Source organism: Trachurus trachurus (assembly GCF_905171665.1).
Source record: "Trachurus trachurus genome assembly, chromosome: 9".
Taxonomy (NCBI): domain Eukaryota; kingdom Metazoa; phylum Chordata; class Actinopteri; order Carangiformes; family Carangidae; genus Trachurus; species Trachurus trachurus.
Window position 1 is genome coordinate 35,761,547 of NC_139895.1, and position 21,672 is coordinate 35,783,218.

The 21,672-nt window shown below is 43.0% G+C and overlaps 1 protein-coding gene across 3 annotated transcripts in view; it reads right to left on the reverse strand.

Annotated features, from left to right (window-relative positions):
• sema4c (sema domain, immunoglobulin domain (Ig), transmembrane domain (TM) and short cytoplasmic domain, (semaphorin) 4C) overlaps nucleotides 1-21,672 on the reverse strand; it is a 101,485-nt gene that overhangs the window by 52,577 nt on the left and 27,236 nt on the right. For 2 of the 3 annotated variants that reach the window (XM_083978658.1, XM_083978657.1), the window contains exon 2: nucleotides 13,834-13,970. The exons of the other annotated variant lie outside the window; for it this stretch is intronic. The gene's annotated coding sequence lies outside the window, so the exon portion shown is untranslated. The remainder of the gene's footprint in view (nucleotides 1-13,833; nucleotides 13,971-21,672) is intronic. 3 annotated transcript variants of the gene reach the window in all.

Below are 21,672 nucleotides of genomic sequence, written 5' to 3' on the forward strand. Positions count from 1 at the left end.
ATGACCAACAGACAAAATACAATTTAATACCTATTGAATATTCAAAGCTTTTGAAAACATGACGGTAAAATCTTGAAGGTTGCTATTGCCATTACATCCTGAAATACATTTTTAAACTATATGGACTATAGTGGAGTCTGTCTGTGTTGAAGTGAATGGGAACCCCTGTAACACTCTAAAAGTTACCCCATTAGGATTTGTAAGAAATAGTTGTGTAACAATCCAAACAAATAAATAATGTTAAATTGCTTTCAGTAAATCATCTTCATCAAGGAGTTATCTACTTTCCAAAAGGACACAGCTCAATTATATTGTAGTAAACAAAAAATAATAAATTGCAATTGAAATAATGTTTCCGTAGGGCAACTGGAAAAACAAAACAAAAAAAGTTTAACCTGCTGCTCTTGTGGAGAAGAAAATTCTTCACAATCCACTAGTTTGAAGTAAAAGATTCATTGGTACAATAAAAAATGTAGTAAAAGTGTTGCAGACACTAAGATAAGTAAAAGTACCCATTATGTAGTTTAATTTAGAAAAAAAGAGAGAAAAAAAACTTAATAATTTAAAGAAATCATGAAATGTTGCAAAAAATATTTTTTATGCTTGACTGAGGTAAACAAAAAAAAAAATCAGTTAGGAGTGTGGTGGAAAGACACTCGGTAAATTAATCATGATGTACATGATATGTGACTTATCTGCTGAAGCTTCGGCTCAACCGGAGATAAAAAGTATTGATAAGACAAAAACATCAGATCGATGCAAAGCGATGAGGAGACTATACCCTTCCTCCAATAAATAGTTGAAACCAGGATACCGGCCTGTATTGATGGTCTGGACCAGCTCTCCATCTGTAGAATTATAATCCTATCAATAGAGTCTCAATCTATTTAAGACGGTGGTGAGGTGACACACCTAACTGCTACCTGCCGACCTCCACGTCAACCCTGCACCTGACCGAGGAGCCTGATTGAGGCCGATACAGGGATGAGCCACACTCATTAACGTCAGCTCTCCTCTGATCTGTGCACTTGTTATGGTGTTAGGATAAAGCTAAGTGGCTTTGTAAGCCCCAAGGATCTGTTCTATTGAACTGGGTGAAATAACCTTCAGAGCCACTGGGTAATTTACACTATGGTCGACTCTACTCATTCTGCATCGTTTTGATGGTCGTGAATGGAAGAGACAAGTCATTTACTTTCTCTGGTTGAAAAATTTAAAAATGCAGTTAAAATGGGTGCTATGGTTTCATGGAAATATACTGTAGCAGCATCCAATTATACTGTATCATGTTGAATGGATAGTTCAACATTTTGGCAAACTGGCCCATTGCCATAATCCCTATAGTTTTAGGAGTACGTTCGTTACCTTTAATTGTCGGTGCAAGCTGTTTTTAGAAGCTGCTCAGAGCTACAGTACGCTACGGAGGCTAATTTCTTGGTTTCCCTCATGAAACACATCAAATACACAATCCAACAACTCCAAAACTCTCTGGTGGACGAGTTGTGACCTGCACATTCACCACACTATGAGATAATAACGGAGCATTACGAGACAGAGTTGTTTTTGAGGCAAATGCCACCAACGGCAACAAACATCAGTGGTTTTGCATGAATTTACCTTGAAAACAACTCCGTTTCTGTAGTTCAAAATGTTGAACTATCCCTTTAACATATACACAACATTGTAATGTTACTGCATAGTGAGTATTCAACAACTGTTGAATGTAACAACATCATAGCGTAATAACAGCTCGCATGGCCCACAGTGGTCAGCTAGCGGTTAACGTGCTAATAAATGACCTGGCCAACAGCAGTATTAGTTTTAAGAGCATGAGCAGTATCTGTACCACCAACTATTGGAAAAGCAGCAGAGGCATGGTGAGTCAGTGTGATCCATTTAGCTGCTTTAATAGCATACAGCAGAGGGAATCCATACAGTGCCAATGCAGAAATGGAGTCGTTCACCACGGAGCAATAACAATCAACTAAGAACAGATTAGCTAGCTGCAGGATTGTTTTCCATTCCGTGTTGACTACTTCTCTTGACGCCTCTAAAAACTGCACTCTCTGCAGGGAACTTTATGAACGCCGGGAGAGGCGGCTCAAGTCAAGTCTGTGATGAATTTTTATTTTCTTTTTCTTTTCTATTCTCTCTCTTTCAAAGCAACTCTTACGATCCCTGCGTGCGCTGTGAGGAGCGAGGGCGCAGCCTCGCTCTCCCCCTGATGACCAAATTAACTCGGCTGATCCGTCTCTCACCGCCGCCTCTTTAAGGTCCTGTGGTGTCACATAACTCTGCAGGCGGTATCAAATCATCTTTTAGCTGCTGGTGTTGTTGTTGAGCCTGGTTTAGCTAATGAGCTGAGACATGGCAGCCTAATAATATCAGTCAGCACTCCACAATGGAGAGCTCATTAAAACATACAGAGAAATAGGCCACATGTTCTGATTGGGTTGCTGAGCGGTGTGTGTTTTGGCTGCTGCCTGTCGATTTGTGTCATTTCATTGGCACGTCTGTCTTCTTGTGTGTGTGTGTGTGTGTTTCTTGTCAGCGTGTAGTTGGAGGTAAGATGAATCCCTGCAGGGAGACGCAAAGCAGGGTTCTTCTTACAAAAAGGGCGGAAGACAGGAAGGAAGAGACGAGGAAGGTTTTCAGCCCCCATCTGTCTGTCCTCTTTTCTTCCCCGCTGCATCTCTCTGTTTCCCACTGTCCTCTTCCTGCCCTTCATTTTTCCCCACCTCTACCTTCCTGGCAGCCCACATTACTACACACACACACACACACACACACACTGACCTCTGCTGCTGTCCCAGCTGATTGCTAGTCCTCGCAGGCATTGTTTGACTTCAGACCTCGACCTCTGACCCTTGAGCCGGTTAAAGCGAGCCGGGGCACATGGCCCAGCAGCCTGCACCCCGACTATCACACTGGGACAGACTTAATGTCCATTAACCCCTAACTCCCCCCCCCCCCCCCCCCCCCCCCCCCCCACACACACACACACACACACACACATACAGAGGGATGGGCTGCAGGACAATCCCCCCCACCCCCACCCTTCATCTCCCCTTTCGCCTCCCTGCAAAACAAACACAGCAGCTCTCTTCCTTCCTTCCTTCCTTCCTTCCTGCCTTCGACCTTGCTCCCTCCCCCAATCCCTCCACCTTTTATTGCTCCGGCACCATTAAAAAAACACACACAAGTGCAAACTCTCGCATACAAAAGCTGTTACACCTAAATAGAACGAGCTGGATCAAACGATTTCACACCTCTTGGACGGAGGGGAGAGAGAGAGAGAGAGAGAGTTTCCTGGCCTTTATACCTTCTCTCCCTCCTCTGAAAATCAGGAGATCTGGCGTATTATGATTGGCTATGAAGCAGCTTCTGATGCAGCTTAGGAGTGATTTCCAACATTGGATTATTGAAATTCAAAAAAAGGTGTTGACTGATCTATTACTGGGTCATATTTAGCCATGCTGCACTGTAGCTGTGTCAACCTGATGCTTGGTCCAACTGCTCTGGTCCAGATGGAATGGCAATAATTTAGAATAGATGTTCTAATTTATTATTACTTTTTCATCCCCAGACCAAAATTTTAGTTTTATGTAACCAGTTTATGACCAAATACCTGCAAAAACTCAGCTGTGGTTTGTGTTTAGTAACACGCCAGACTAAGATGGTGAATATGGTAAACATTACCCGCTGCATCTTGGCACGCATCACTGTCATTGTGGGACAGATGTTAGCATTTAGCTCAAAGCCCTGCTGTGGCTAAGTAGGCAACAGCCACACTGAGCTCTCAGCGTGGATGTAAACTCCAGTTTTAAAAAGTGAGAAAAGGAGACACTGGGGGAAAAAATGAATGTAGTGCGTTTTTCTTTCTGGAAAGGAGTGTCAGCATCACAGAGTAAGGTGGGCACACTACTCTACAATACAGACATTTCTACTGAAAACCGGATGAAATGATTTCACTAACCAACGAAGCAATTTTTTGTAATTACTTGATAATGTGATGAAGAATCCTTGTTATAAAAGACCTCAATGAAAAAGAATAATATGGGTCTCAAAAGAGGTAAAGTGTGATTGTTGGCACAGGTCACTGTTTTAACTTCACTTTGAAAAAGTAAAAATGTACAAAACATGATCTCCCAAGATTCTTTGCAAAATGATAATTTGTGACCCAGGTTAACTTGGCTTCATTTATGCGATTCAAATGTATTCTGAAGGGTTCAAAATGTTATAGAGGAGTCTGTGGACTAAGCAGGGAGCCTGTAAGACAGCTTTAACTAAATGCCTGAAATAAGAATGTATAAACATATAACAGCTCTGATTGTGGAGTGGCATCAAAGACCAAACATTTCAAAGCCCAGGGTTCAAGTCAAAGAGAAGAATGGCTGATAAAATATCATCTAACAGCACTGTCCGACTGACTGAGATGACTTGTGGGATGTAAAGTGAGGGCGGTCAACATCAAAGTCAGCATTTTCTTTGCTAATACTTCTCACTTACTCACACGGAGCTGCAGAGCCGAGCACGCAACAGGGCCGAAGTAAAGAGAGACACGGCTCTACATCTTGCTAAAAAGCTCTTTCCTATGCACTGACATAAAGCAGGCGGAGAGCGGACACTCTACTGACAGTGAAACATGCACTCACCCTCCCACAGCCTGCACACTCAGCATCTGAGAGTCTTGGTACAAAGACACAGGTGAACAATTACAGCAGGTAGAGTACAGACGGACGGGGGTTTTCTATGAAATTCTGCATGGTTTGAATGAACGCTTGAAAGCAATCCCAAGCCCCAGTGAGTCTGCATTGAAGTGATAGCATTAACTAGCATATCTGTGAATACAGATGTTACAAACAGGCGTGTTGAGTCTTTATGCTGACCACCTCACATAAAAGAGCGGTGTGTGTGTGTGTGTGTGTGTGTGTGTGTGTGTGTGTGTGTGTGTGCGTGCGTGCGTGGATGATGTGCTGGCAGATTGTGCAGTGTGTTTGTGTTGAGCTGGCACAGATGAAAGACTGATAATCAAAGAGCAGTTTGATCAGCTGCATGCACTGTGTGTGTGTGTGTGTGTGTGTGTGTGTGTTTGTGAATCCAGATGAATGTGAAAGACTGTGATCTGGCTTGTATTGTCTTCCTCTAATAAAAAAAAAAAAAAAAAAAACCTCTACAAAGTGTCCGACATGGCCCTTTAAAGCCACTACCATCAATATGTGAACCACCCATCAGTTTTCATGCACCTGAGCACATGACTTTCTATATTTGCATACAATCAAGGGTTTTCTAAGCAGTGCCAGGACATCAAGCCATTTCTAAAAGCGTCAAGTTAATGTCATTGACTTTCCTTCCACATGGTGATTGGAATTCACTTCCCGTCCTAATTACCTCAAACTGAAGCGGAACCGAGCGCAGAATTTGACTTTAAACAACCTATTGCAAATTGATGGAAATGTTAAAAAGAGAAGAAAAAAAAAGAAAAGAAAAAGAAAATCCCAGGAGAACTTGCAGTATACCATCTCAGCCTCCATCACTGCTGCCTCCACCCAGCATGCTGCGCTTTCATGTCTCTCCCCTGGGAGATTATGCAGGCCTTCAAATCTCCATCTTCGCTCCTTTCATCCCTACTGTAGATCTCACTCCCTCCCCCATCCCCCTCCCGTCCCCCCCGTCCCCCCTGCTGCCTTGTCCGTGTCATGGTCGGCTGGTCAGGCGTGGTGGGCTTATAATTCTTTGATCGGCGCTCTGATCTCCTCCATCAGTGCCAGGGGCTCCAGCTGATTACAGATGAAATGGATGTGATTTGGACTCTGACTGCGGGCCAAACACCTGCTCAGACCTGAGGAAGCGATAGAGGAGGAGGCGCAGGCCAGTCGAAACCAGAGAGAACGATGTCCAGTTTAACAGACAGCGAGACCATCTGTGGCTCATCTCTTGTTGCGGTGGACGCACGCCCGATGGAAGACATGCTCGCACATTCTGGGAAGGTGGGGGAGGAGGGGGGGATTTCACAACTGTGATAGGAAAGTTTCGACGATAAAGAACCAAATACTGATCAGATATTAAAGCTGCACCAACAAATATTTTGTATTAACAATGGGTCGACGGATAACACGTAATTTGGAACACGTTATCATTAACCAAATCTGCAGTCCCTCTTAGCTCCAAGCATTTTGTTTTTTAATCTTGATGGTTTAGTTTGGCAGCCTGCAACTTCTCTCTGCTCTTATCAAGGTTGTAGCCGGCCACAGAAGACAGCTGTTACAGCTAAACAGATACTTCCAGCTCAGCACCAAAGCAAAGACAGATACTAAACAGTTGGTGAACATGCTGGAGCATTTAAAGCCACAGCAGAAATATCTGTCTTTGACTATCTGAATCTGTGGAACCACTTAGTTAACTGTTATTAAGTGTCTTAAAGAAGTGATAATGAACTCAAAAGAACTATAATGAGTTTGAAATGAAGATGAAAACTTTTAATCATCGTTCCACAAACCTGTTCCCCAGATGTCCATGGATATAATCCAACCAATCATTACAGGAACTCATTTCATCCGTACATCAGTCTCTCTGATAAAACCAGAAATCAGTCACTTATCAGACATGGCCACTAATCGAACTGCAGATACTCAACAACACACTTTAATTCCTACATCATGAGATATATAACTATTTGTTTCTCTTGATAAATGCAATAATAAAGAAAACAAGCGAGCCAATTAAAGCTTTGAAATTAATAACAAGGAGAGCACATTTAATCAGCCGTTCATTACCTGACATATCAGTCACGACTGATTGGCTGGCACAAAACAACCCCAAAATAGTACAAGTGAGAACTTGCTTTCATGAACATGAAAATACAGTCTGATTATCAAGGTGACGTGTTGCGTTTGTCTGGATTAATCACATTGGCTGCTGGAGCTTTTGTCTGCGATATTATATGGCACACAGACAGCTGGAAAAAAACTGCTATGCGAGTACATTTAGGTCAGCGAGAGACTCACAATCTAACTACAGATTTCTCTTATTCCTCTAACCTGATAGAGGAAACCAGATTTTTGGTTTACTTGCCATTTAAGAAATGTAATTACTGCAGAAAGCCAACAATAACCAGGTTAGTTAAGTGCGAGCAGACACATTGTCTGTATTCTGCTCTCTCTCAAACAGCCGCTCCATTTGGGCTCCCCCCCCTCTACTTCTCCGGGTGACCTTGTCCTCCACGGCCCAGCATATGTTGTTTCTGATGAGTACAACTCACGTGCACTCCGCCCCGGCTTGCCCTATGTTCTGGCCCGTGGGGGGATGCTGGGACAGCACTCTGACCTGTCATCAATAGGCAGATATGGGTGTGCGCAATCGTCCATGTGCACCATAGGTCGATCAGATCTCTCTCAATCCAGTGGTCTGGATTCACAGCAGGAAACCCTGCACAGCACACATTTACATACTATATACTGTGTATCTGTATCCACATAAACACATGAAGATAATACATGTACATGCACTGCATCAGCCTAGGAAACATGGAACAACTATTTAATCATGCGTCCTGTGAACACCCACAGATGCACTAACATCTCCCCACTCATATGTTGCAACCTGCTCCTCACACACCAGTGCACTAATCAAATACACTATTTCCGCCCACAGCCAGAATCAGACAAACAAAAAAGCTGACAAAGTTTCTCAGTTGTATTTCAGAGCTCATTAAAAAAGTATTCACCACTGTACGATTTAGCGCCGTAATCAGCTCTGAATAATAGAAATGGTCATATTGATGCCTGCGGGCTCCCGACGCACTGTCTCATTTTGAAACAACAACCGCTGGGCGTGCGAATGCAAAACACTATGACACACACACGCCCACACTAGCTATCTCCCTCTTGCTTCTCGCTTCTCTCTCTCTGGTTGCCGGGTCCCTCGGATGCTCACAGTGTACGGGTATTTTGGCTTGGGGAGACCGCCTACTACGCTCCTTGGGGGGCTAATTGTCCAGTAGCGCTCTTTCGCTTTCCCCTCCCACTCTATCTGTTCTGTCCTTTCGGTTCGGGCTTCGTTATTTGAGCGTTTCTTTCGGGGGGATGAGTTCAGGAGTTCACGCTGAGCCCAGAGCCCTGGATCCCAGTGAGGTGCCACAGGGCAGAAAGGTTACACCTAGCTGGACTCCTATAGAAACAGCCCACACACACACATCAATGACGGGCAGGCAGGTAGGGATGGAGGGAGGCAAGCTAACACTGACAGAGAGATGAATAGAATGGGAGAGGCAAAGGAGGAAAAAAACAGGACTGAAAGGAAAAGATATGACTGAGTGTAGTGTAAATGTTGAGGGTCAGCATGACTTTGTGGGCTGAGGCTTTCATGGTAAAGTTGAGTTTGTTTATCTGCTTATACAGTTTCATAGCTTTCCAAACAGACTTGCAGTACTTGGATAAAAGTGATTGAAATTTGGCCTGAACTGATCTGTGGTTATGCACCCTGCAAGTGTGGATGAAAAACAACTATAGATTGTAGTTGGAGCCTATATATATTAAAGAATAATTTCAGTTAAGATATGGGAACATGTGAACATCCCCAAACAGAGGATAAACACGGCTCAGAACATGAAGGCTCTGATGTCTGAAGTCAAGTGTTCAACAAAGCATGGATAAGTAACATTATTTTGAGGAAACAAAATTTGCTAAATTATTTCCCAAAGTGTCATTCATTAAAAATTACTGTTTAATTTAACGGGCCAACTTGTATTGTAACTAAATCCAAACCCTTGTTGACTTGAATCTCTGTGTCTGCCAGTTATTTCCTCTGATTTTTGCACCAGAAATTAAAATGAACGTGTTATAATGTCAGAGAAAGAAGAACAAAAGAAATTTGCAGCATCATTTTCATTGCAGCAGCAGTGTTGTTTTTTTGTCCTTCATATCTTCCCTTGCAGGAACTGTGTTTTGCTCAAAGGGTGGGAATCATTCAGGAGGAGGGTTTACAGCTTGTCAGACTGCTCTTTGTGCTCTTCTACTTTCTTTTAGCTTTTTTTTAGCTGCTGTGTGCTGGTCATATAAGACCAACAGAGGCTGCAGCAACAAACTCCTTGATATCAAATGTAACCTTTCATTTGTGAGAGAATCAATGTTCATCTGTAACTGAATACTGGTTGGTCCAATAGTTGAATAATATTAGCTCAAGGAAGATTAGCAGGCAGCTTATAGCATATTCATTTATGTTTCCTCTAACTTTATAATGAGAAACTGTGTTGTCTCACTGTCAACACTGAACTGTGCAACCTTGTTCATCTCCCTTGATAACACTCTTATTCTTTTATTTTTTATTCATAAGCCATTCAAACCCTTGAAAGGCAGGTGAAAGCTGTAGAGGAGAACTCTGACTCAACAACTAGTCAACAATGAAGGTGCCCTTCAGCAAGGCAGTTAACCCAGCTAGATTCAGTGTGTTCACTGACTGAGAGAAGACAGGAAACGATGAAAGAGTTCAGTTTCCAGTACTGGGCAGGTCCCAGTGGCCAAAATTAGCAGACTGTGGTTCGTATGGGGCAGATCCCAAGGAATGAATGTGCATTACTGTGAAAAATGCAAAGCAGGACGTTTCCGACAAGGCGCTCGTGCACACTCAGCAGAAGCAAAAATCCTTCCCTGGATGAATAAATTTGAGGAGAAATCTGCCATTGACAGCTCTCAGATCAGTTAGTGGAGATATTTGTTTGAAGAGACCATAAGTGTAAGGTGAGAGGAATGAGAAGAGAGTGCTCCAGCCCCGGGTCTATTAGAGCCTGATTGGGCCCATTAGGAGGGAAAGGTGATACGTGAACCACAAGCAACGCTCCTCCGGCCTGGCTCTACATTAACCGCTGCCTGCTCTCTACTTTGTTGAACACATAGGCTGATCGATAGCAATGAGAAGGAAGGAGAGAAGGGTAGGAGGTGGCAGGGCGAGGAGGAGAGAAAAAAGGTCCAGGTTTACGGGAAGATAAGCTGGGATCGATTGAGAGACAAGGACTGCTGCTGCGTGGAGAGGGGGAGAGGACGGAGGAATGCAAGATGCAGAAGGTTCACCTCATCAAAACTGATGGAGGGGAACCTGGGTGTGTGTGTGTGTGTGTGTGTAGGGACTGGACATGTACTTGGCCAAGAGTATATGTCTGTGTCACTCAAATGCGTGTACTGCCAGAACAGTTATAGATTATAAGATCTCAAATAACAGCCAGCATCCAAGAAAAGGCCCTGATCAGCACAAACAAATAAAGACCTCCTAACAGCTGGGAGGGAGGGGGGTAAATCACTCAAAGGGAATTACATTCAGCATTAAGGTTCTGAGTTTTAATCCACTGATTATGTCCAATCACTTCAGAAAGATGTAGGATCAGTGAAACGTTGTTAAGAATACATGAATGAATATGAGGAAATAAAAAAATAATGTATTGACACCTCTGAATATTTAAAACAGTTTTAATCAACAAACTGTGTTACGTCATGTGTTTCATTCACAAAAAGCCCAGGTGTAGTTTTATAAGTGAGTCCATGTGCTTTTGAGACGCAGCCAATTAGCTGCTTACTCTATACTTTATGTTTAATTTACGTACACGGTATGAATCTCCTCATAAATCCCCACAACTAAGTGAAAAGGCGTATTTCCCAAAATGTCAAGCTAGTCCTGAAACCAAAGCTGAGCTCTTAGTCACTAATGTATTCCAATTGCTTTTTTTTCTACTTTGTCTCTTTTTTGTTTTTTTTCCTTCAGAGAGAAGCTGCCTTAAGGATCACAGCCCCTTAGGCGCTGAAACACTTTTAAAGTGAAAAACCATTGCAGCCAATGTGGAGTAGCAATAAAAAAAATGGAAAAATAAAAAAAAACAAGAATGCTGGAAGTGACTGGAAGAGGAAAAAAAAACACAGAGTGAAATTAAAACAGTAATTTTGTTACATGAGAGAAACTCGGAGCAACAGAGTGTCCCTGTTGTTGTTCTGAGGGAGACTGCGCCGTGTTAACGTACATTAGATTCCATTCATCAGGGCAACAGGCAAACGGGGGAAGAAGTGTTATGTTAGCGTTAGCAGCACCCAGCAAATTAAACCAGGCACAGATGAGAAAAGAAGGAGATGGTATCTAAAATATGATAAAATACTCTTGCCGGTTTCCCTCAGCAGCGAGAGATAAATGAAAGCGCCCGTCGCTATCTGAGAATTTACAGTAGCAGCTCGTGTTGTACTGCATGCCTCTCAGTGTGTAGGACTGTGTTAGCGCGCACCAACATTTCAATTTCTGCTGTGTGATTGAGTGTGCATGGGGGTGTGTGTATATAAGTGGAGTACATTTATTTCTGCATATATCTGACACCTGTCACACTATACCTTGATGTGCATAACCTCCACCTCCATCGCTCTTGCTTCATTCCACTCTCTTCCTCCTCTTCCTCTTCCTCCCTCTATTGCTCTCTCTATCTCTCCCCTCTCACTGTCATATCCTCCATTCTTCCACCTTTCTCACCCTCCCTCCCTCCCTCCCTCCCGCACCCCCACCTCCTCCCCCGAGCTCTTGGCGTCTGTGACGGCACCTTGTCAGAGAGAAAGCTATTTATGATTGGCAACCAATATCCTCACAGAGATAAACACACACTGTGAAAGACACAGATAGAGAGTGTGAGACAGACAGCCAGAGAGAGAGAGAGAGAGAGATTCAGAATTATTAGAGAGAACGAGGGATAAGTGCATTGTGATGAGAGAGACACACACACATGCACACACTTGCTTTTTTGAGAAATATGGACTGAGGAAATGGAGCGGTGTTGCCGGAGGCTGTTTTTTCCCTCACTTTTGGTGTTTATGTGTGTGAGAGGATTTGTCGTTGTCATCATAGTATAGTATACATATCTATGTTTGAGAGTGTGTATGTGTGTGTTTAAGCCCATATGTCTGTGTATTCTGCAGGTTAAAGTTGGGATACAAATAACTTTTTTTTATCGAAGGCAATTTAGTGAAGTCTGCCGCAGCTCCCAGACGCTCCATCAAACAGACAGCTGATTGTAAATGAGAGACGCGCCCTAATGGCCACCTATACTAACTTACACACACTCTCACATGCGCATATCACACATGGTGATATCCAGCGTACCATACACTGTAGGAGGGGTTTGGTTTTAGAGGTAAAGGCAGCAGTGGACTGTTGGTTGTGGATTCTAACCCTCGATTATATGAGCATACAAGCTGTCATGTAAGAGCTACTACAAATACATGATACAATGGTCTTTACAACAAGGATTGCTCAGAAATAACTTTGGTTTGTGTCCGGTTACATCTTCTGAATTAAAAATATACATCAAATCTTCTTGTTTCTCTTTTGTTGTTTCATCTTTTCATATCTCAGCAGTCAAAGCCACAAAGGCCTCTTATTCACTGTGTATTACTGTAGTTATTCTGCGTCTATTTCTCATATTGCAAATGTGTTTGTAAATACATAGGCCTACCACCTACAGTAAAAACAGGAAGGCTAAATTTAGAATTCACGCTGCTGTCAAGAGGAACATACTGTAAGAAGATTGACACCACTCTTACCTCCATAGATAACATCCCTGTAACCTAGATACAGGGGATGTTATTTGACTTTTATATTAAAAGGTAGAACTACTTGTGTCATTTGGGTGCATGTTTTTTGCTCCACAATTATGGTGTTTCTAACCAAAACCCAAAGTGAACTATTACAGTTGTTAAATTATTCACAGCTACAGCTACATTTCATTTCCAGTCAGTGACGGTGACATTGTGTGACCGCGGTCATGCTGCTTTATTCACAACTGTGTCGCTGCTATTTCTTTTTACAATTCAATTATCTAATTTAGAATAATGGAGAACGTGTCCTCTTGATACTTTGGTTATCTTTGGAGGTTCTGGTGGGACCTTTTCTTTTCTGTTTCCCTGTATCCATAAGTCATGCTAAGCTAAGCTAAGCTAAGGTAACTGCTACCTGACTTCCAGATATGAGGCTGGTATTGATCTCTGCTTCTAGCTCACAGTAGGAAAACTACTACGGTACGGTATGGAAGTATTCCAGTCAGACTAGGCCGGGCTGCCTGTCGCCTGAGAGGCAAAACCAGGACAAGAGGCTATAAAACACCAGCTGCCATAAAATGTGCTGTGAGCAGAGAGTCATAACTAAAGGCTCAGCCTCTCAACTTCTCTCCCCAGACTTTAGTCAGCTCGATATATTTCAGTGAGTAAATGAAACTTAAAGTGAAAAAATTACCTCTTGCTTTTATCACGCGTCACAAAATTCATGATTCACTAAAACTGAAGTTGTAATTCTGTGCGTGGTCACTTCTGTTTTCTTCATTCTTCTACTTTTGGTGCTTCGGGCGAAATCTGGCCACCACACTTTCACTCACACATACGCAATCAGGAAAAGGTGCAACCCCCCCCCCCCCCTCTTGTTAACATGATGCTCTGATATCTGAAATCCACATTCAATCTTTTCTTTCCCTATCCTTCTGAACTCCCGCTCCCTCTGCCTTTTCTCTTTGTCTTGCACCAAAATAATTTCTTTCCGGGAGTACCTGAAAATGTCTGTAATTTCCACATCCTGTTTTGACAACTCACCCCTCCCCCGCCCTTGCAAGGCTTCCTTTTCCCCTCCTCGTATCCACCTTCTTATTTTTTTGATTCTTTGCACATTTTACATGCCTCACCACACCTCTCCCTTTCTTTCCTCTTTTCTCCTCCTCTGATTCACTCTGCCAGTCGTGCTGTTTGCCGTGGAAGGTTTCAGAGGAGGCAGCAAAGATGCTGCTGTTTTTCTTCTCCACCCTTTGTTCTGTTTTTACTTTCTTACTTGTTTTTCTTCTCCTCCCTCGCGCGTCTGTGTGCTTTCTTCTTAATCTCCCCTTCAGTTTTTTTTTTTTTTTTTGCTTCAGTCTTCTTCGTGAATGTTGAGTAGAGACACGCAACCCAGATGAAGGTCACATTGGGCTAAAAGAGAGACAGAGAAGAAGAAGAGAGGGGGTAATCAGTGACAGGTGGAAGTATACACACACACACACAAACGCACACATACACAGACGCATTAAAACTCTGGAAACATCTGGCTCTTGGGTGAACTACTGTAGCTACCGAGCTAACCGCCAACACAGTATGCAAGAGGCCATAGGAGCTGTAGTTCAGCAAACCAATTGTTGTTTAACTGTGTTAAAAGTTGAAAAGATTTGGAATTTTCAAAGCAAATGTGCAGTTTAATGAGTCGCCATGACTTTGTGTCTCTGCAAACAAGAGATCAGTCACACAGAAACAATCGAGTTGAGGATTCAAAGTTTGAAAGATGAGTGAGACAGATATTTACAAAGATAAGAACAAAAGATGAGCATCCAAAGAGAAGAACAAGAGACCCCTCTCTGCCAGCTGATCCTTGAGCTCTGGTGTTTGTGAGCAGAGCTTGTGGACAGACACCAAACACAATCTGGCCCAACACAATCATCTCAAAATGAAAAGAAGGTTATATCAAATATTGGAACAAAACCACTAAGTCACAAAATAGATTAGAGGCCTATTTAACCCTGAAGAGAGAGCACATGACAGCAGAGTACCTGGCCACCAGACTAAGTAAGTAGAAACAGGCCTTCCACAGGCAGATACAGATACATGGTGACACAGAATCACACGTCCTACTGTTCTGTGAGACATACAGGGATTTGAGGTTTGAGATTTGAGAGGTTTTTCTTTGAAAAACTAAGCAATATAGCATATATCCCCAGTTTATCCATGTCTCTGAGCCTCAGAAACTGCCCCTGTCTATGAAAAGCAGCCTGCAGCGTGAGCTGGAAAATATATAAACTGCTGTCACACAAAAGAGAAACGATAGAGTGATTACATTAGTAGCACATGTCCTGACAATATAATTGTCATTAAATTGCTTTCATCATAATCTATTCTACGTATATGGTACTTACATATTATTCCATTTTTTTTATTGCTAATCGTCTGTACTGTATTCATTTGATAACTGGACTGAAATTACTCATCTGTCATGTCAGTAAAGCCAATTTGAAGCAGAGATTACATGAAAAATGCCTCAAACAGCTTAGAAAAATGTCCCCCATACATTTATATCAAGGTATCTTGACTTAACCTATCACAACTAACTTTGAACAGGACTTGTTTATCTGGTGTTCTTTTTTCCATGTTACTTGTCTATTTTGTATGACAGATAAGATATTGTGTCCTATATCCTACTATAACAACAAGAGTTGAAAGCAAGGGGGCAGTTGTCGGTCTGAGAAGTGAAGCTCACTTCCGCGTTCAAAAAACTGCAATCCCCCTGGCTTCCTCTGGGGGCTGGTGTCAGAAAGCAGCATTCTCCATAGACCCCCATGTTAAAATCGCCGACTTTACATCCTCAATAAACATGTTAAAAGCCTGGTGTCAGCACGTTTTTTGGTCTCAACCGATAGTTTCTACCCCCGCACACACTCTGAGGGGGGTGAATTTTTTTTTAACTCTACCGTTTTACTGTTATTAGGTTAAAACTCTGGCCAATTAGGGCACGGAAACGTTGAGTGACAGGTCCGGAGCGGTCCGGAGACAGGCTGCTTCGAGGCCAGTGGGCGGGTTCTCGGCCGGCCAATCCAACATGGCGCAGTTTAGGCCGCCATATTTGAGTCACAAAAACGACTCCCCAAAACCAATGGGTGACGTCACGGATGCTACGTCCATTCTTTTCACAGTCTATGGTTGAAAGAGAACAGTTGTGGTCCAAACTTGTGCACCTATTTTTTAAGAAAGCTGTTAGCTAAAAGAAAAATACCATAAAGTAAAAAACAAAACAAACAAAACAAAAAACAGTTGACAGCTGTCTGAAAATCATTGTGATGTAGAAGTGGATGATGCAGTCGAGTTAACAAGCTAGGATAGGTTTGCCCTTTGTGGTTCAGTGCTGTCAAGGTGGCTCCTTCCTGCTGTGGCATGAGCACAGCAGCGTGTGGACCAACACTGAGCCTGATGTGAAAATGTGTGTGGATTAACTTGATTTCATTGTACTGTACTTGTGCTGCTTTAATACACACACATTAAACACACTCTCTGACCTCACCTCACACATCTACAGTACACACGCACACACACACACACACACCTGAATGCTCGAGGCTGGCATTCATTGGATCCCACGGTTCACGCTGCAGATCACATAACTAACTGCCGAGTCCCAGCCAAGTCTGTGTTTGTGTGTACACTTTTATCCGCATATGTGTGTGTGTGTGTGTGTGTGTGTGTGTGTGTGTGTGTGTCTAGAGGCCAAGATTCATGTCAGCATCAGCGGCACACTAATCACAATTGAGAGCGCCGCGGGCCAAGCGGACACTGTCAGTAACGTATGGGTCGGCTACTGTTACACACGGGGAGCGCACAATGGCAGCAGCCAAACCTCTGACACCATCATAGTTCATTCACTGCTGTCAATAAAGCAGGCACTGGAAAACTCTGCTACATTTTGTGCACAGTGTGCTGCACTATATTGACGAGAAAAGCTGTGATGTCCATCAGTCTATATTGACTGAAGCCAGACACACACACGCACACAACCTCATATTCTGGGTAAGACCATCACAAAGCTGTTAGAAAAATCAAATGTGAAATCTTTTAAAACCCTCTCTGGTTCAGACTTTTTTTTTTTTTTCTAAATGTCCTGTGGAAGTAAAAGTAAAACAACCCTGTTTTTTTATTTTGTGACATGGCAGTTTCCAAACAATCCAATATGTTTTTAACTGTTTTTTTTTTTAACTTAAAAGTGGAAAAAATGTTCTCAACCCATAAAGGGATAATTTAATCCTTCATGGTTTTAATTGGGCAGCGACAATCTGAAACCAGCTATTGACTTGTTTTTCTAAAAGGAGAGAGCACCCGAAGACTCTGGGTGGATCCTGCAAGAAAATAAAGGCCGAGTTACGTAAAAAATACGAAACTCTATTTGGTGGTGGGGTCTCAGAAATCCAGTTAGTTTAATTAAATATGCTGTAAAGTGAATTCGGACTTAATCAGGGACCTCATGGCTGTGGCTAACTCACCATATGAGTGTGAGTGTGTGTTTGTGTGTGTGTGTGTGTGTGTGTGTGTGTGTGTGTGTGTGTGTGTGTGTGTGTGTGTGTGTGTGTGTGTGTGTGTGTGTGTGTGTGTGTGTGTGTGTAACGCCTCTGGTAGAGCGTTTAACCCTTCGGTGAGTGTCTCCACCTGGGACTGAACCGACGGCCCGTCTGCTGAGGCTTTACCAGCAGCAGAATAACTTTAAAGGCTGTTAGGAAAAATGACTCTCCAAGATGAAATATACTGCTGCTACTGAGGCTACTGGCTGGGATACCTATGCACACACACACACTACACACACACACACACACACACACACACACACACACACACACACACACACACACACACACACACACACACACACACACACACACACACACACACACACACACACACACACACACACACACACACACACACACACACACACACACACACACACACAACTATGTGACAACACAGCAGCATACTGGCCATCTTTGGGAGATTTTTCCTAAATAAGTAAGTCATCCAGACCTCAGCTTTCCATTGGCCTCATCCAGGAGAACACAGCAGCCAAAAAGCCTGCAAGGCTCCACACTTACACACACATACACACACAAACCCACACACACACATACACACATAAATATGGATGAACGTCTGCACACAAACCGAGGCCCATAACATATAGTCCCCAAGCATAGACGCAGGCAGACACACACATACACACGAGGCCACGGAGCAGAGAGCGGGGCGGAGTGACAGAGTCTGGTTAAAAAACAGCATTTCAAGAACACCTGCACACACACACACTCACACACACACACCTCCAGGTGCTGGCTGCCTGTGTGTTTGACAGGCAGCACAGTGAGTGGCTGTGTGGAAGCCAGCCAGCCGCTCGTGAATCAGCAATGACTAACAGTTTAAACCTGCACTTTCTCAGCTAATCGCCTGCATGCTTATTGTAAATACATGTGTGTGTGTGTGTGTGTGTGTGGGAGGATGTGTGTTGCATGATGTGAGCATGCAGTGTCTATATGAGCCTGCATGGGCCTTTAATTGCCTTGCACCAAATTTGACATTGTCTAAGCTGACAGCACCCTGATGAGCAGAATAAAAGTGGAGCGATGATGTAGCCGTCACTTCCTCCCATCGGCCTCGACAAGAGCACAACTCCACGCTCTGTTTGATCACTGCACAAGACAACGCAATTGGATGCTAATCACATGCAAAGGCCCGAGCTTTGAGCGTGTGCCAAAGTGTGCGAGTCTGCATCGTAAGAGCGCGCGCATGTGGTCTGTGTGTGTGTATGTGTGTGTGTGTGTGTGCGTGCCAGTGATGGCAGCTCTAATCAGCAGCAGGATTGGAAGAGGCATGTGGCAATAAAGCCCAACAAAATGCCTGCCAGTCCATATTAGAGCCGAGCACTCTCCGAAAACCTGGCCGCCAACACACACATCCACGCGTGTACGCACACACAATCCATCTTGCTGGACATCTGGCCAAGGTCAGAGCTGCATCTGAGCGATGAATGCCAACTTATCACCCCACCCACACCACCGACACAACAACAACGGCTCTCCCCCACCCCCCCCCTTGAAAACAAAAAAGACTGAGCTGCAAAGCCGGACTTTTCTGACTTTGTCCTCCAGAGTGATTCACTTGTAAACTCTGACCCCTGTAAGTGCAGCACATTACTCATGGGTCGTGATTTACAAGCTAAAATTAGAGATGGCCGCCATTTGCTGGGTCCATTATCAACGCCAAGGCATGACAGAGTCAATTCCCACAGAGATCCCTCATGAGGGTCGTCAATCCATACTCAACTGAAGGATCGATTATTCAGTGTACCATAGAAATGAGTGTTATACAGCTGAAGGTGTAGCATTTGTCTTCTTCATGCTTTGGCCTCTCCATGAAATATTATGTCTGCTCTGTACAACTACTCTGCTCTTATAGACTTTGGGAGATTTCTGGCTTTAAAGATCAATACTGACATTTTAACAGTCGCTCTACTCTAACAATGTGAAATTTAATTACACTGTACATGTTTTTTTTTAAAAAGCTGTTATTAATGTCTTCCTTGATGTAATTAGATGATTGACTAAAGCTTTATAGATCTATTATAAATATTAATAAACATAAAAAACTTATGCCATGCACTGTAAGAAATCGTTTTAACTAATTGGACTGTATGATCACTGATTAAGCATTTTATTTAGGCTACAGCTTTATTATGAATAAAGGTTTTAACACAGGGTGTTATTAAAAGATTTTTCACAACCTGGCAACCCAGAATTTGCTCTAAGCAATGGCCTAGAATTGATTTCTGAAGCAATATAATTATCCTTGCAATCACAGCAATTTATACCACCTTAATGATAGGCACTTAATTAGAGAAAGGTACCAATAATGTGGAAGAGTTATTGAAAATATCAATTCCAAAGGGACACAGTCCTCAGGGACCCACTTCAAAGTCTTGAAGAAATGTTGGTGGCTCACATCCAACCGCAAAGACAGAGGCCAAATGAAATTAGTTTTTTCTTGTCGTGGTGGTTGGCCAAAATCAACAGAAGCGTTTCAACATTCAAATAATAAAAATAAGAATTCACTTCTAAAGCGTTAAAAACACGGCGTATCCGGTCGGCCAAGGAGCTGGGCCCACAGGTTATAGGAACCACAGCTCTACAACATTTATCAGTCAGAAATCACCTGAGAATGGTTGCGCCCACTGGGCAGATGGATAGTAAGAGTTTTGCTACACTTGATGACCTCGCTAACGTTACCAGTGTGCCAGAGGAAAATATTTGCTTTGCCAGTTGCGAACTCTGTAAGTGCGGCCCACAGCACAGATGCTATCAAAGCCTCTGGCGCCGCAGTCTGTCAGAATACATCCACCAAGTTTCTGGCGGTGCGAACGAGAGATTTCCAGTCCTATTGTCTCTGAACAGGGATGAAAAAAAGCCCCCTCTGCACTTGTTGGTGTCGACAGATAAAATGATTGTGATTGAATTTTTTTTTTTCAGTGAAGTGGGACCTTCCCACTATTATCCACTCATTTCCTGTGTGAAGCGAAGAGCCTGCATCAGTGCTTTTGGCAACTGATATTTGTTTTGAGCTGAGGAGCTGAGTGCTGCCAGAACACACAGGAGCCGTAGTGGACACCAAATACTGAGCAGCACCTGGTGTGTGAGCCCAACTGGGGGAGAGACACACAGAGAGTGTAAAACTCTCACATTTGTCAGTAGATCCACAACATATGTATGAGTGCTTTATATCAAAGGCACGTACTCCGCCGGGTTTTATCTGTTTTGAAAGTGAAAAGTGATGAAATCAATCCAAGAGAACAGAGAGTTCATTCACCTGAAGTGAAGTGTGTTTTTGAAGTGTAAGTGCAGTGTATGTGCATGAGAAGAGGAAAGCCTTGTAAAATGAGTGGGGGTGAGTGCATGGGGTTGGGAGGCCTCAGTTGTGCATGCATGCATGTGTGTGTGTGTGTGTGTGAGTGTGCTGTATTAGACATCTGTTTACATAAGTGGGAGGATGTGATGGTAAAGCACTAGCTTGGGCCCTGGCCTTTTCACAACAAGGCCCAGGGCAGTGAGGAGGTTTATCCTAATATTTGTCTCATACTGGGGTAAAGCCTAACAAATCCCTTCTGCTGAGGTGCCCTCCAATAAAACCTGCAACGTTCCACACAGGCCTTCTTCATTGGACCACTTACACTCCTGATCTCTGCTTTTCTCACCACTCGTGGGTGTCAACTCACAAGTAAACCTCTCCATCTAGTGAAAAGCTCGGTGAAGGTGTGAACACTCACAAGGTGCAGTAAAAATACACAAGTAAACACGTTAATCTTGATGCCAATCAGTGTCAAAATGCTTGTTTGACCATCTGTAAATGATCTGTGCTGTTTTGTTACAGCTGCAATAATAAATCATCCATCCATCCATCCATGCATGCATCTTCTATCACTTATCAGAGGGTGGGTCTCCAAGTCCTCCTGAGGGATCCCACAGCGATCCCAGACCAGATGTGTTATATAATGTGTGTTATTATTTTTATGGGGTTTTTTTTGCATCAAAACTGATTAAATCATTAAGTTAGTTTTTGGAGCATTTTATATGACCCTAACCCTAACTCTAACCCGAAACAAATAGATAAATACAATAATAAACCACAGTCTTGGAGTCTCTGGGGTATTTGAATATTTATCATTGTGAATTTATTCGGTAAATGGTTCAAACTCCACATGAAAATGTCAAAAGAGCATATAAGTTTCTAGGTTTTACTGGAAATGGAGTTTTTCACAACCAACCATTGATGGGAGGGTAATAAGGTGCCTGTAATGTTTATGCATGTCAGGTTTTTAAATAAATGAAACATGGTATACTAGAGAACAGTTGCACCAACACTGATGAAGTTGCGACTGATTGTTAAATTATAAAACAGACGTGTGTGTTGATTCCATATATCTGCCAACAGGAAACGCCTCCGCAAATAAACATCCTTGATTTTCAGACAAAACAGAAGAATTAAAAAATGTACTTGTGTCTCAGCCTTGGACTTGCGGGGTAGTTACTTGGGCATATCAGGCCTTGAGTTGACCCCTAAA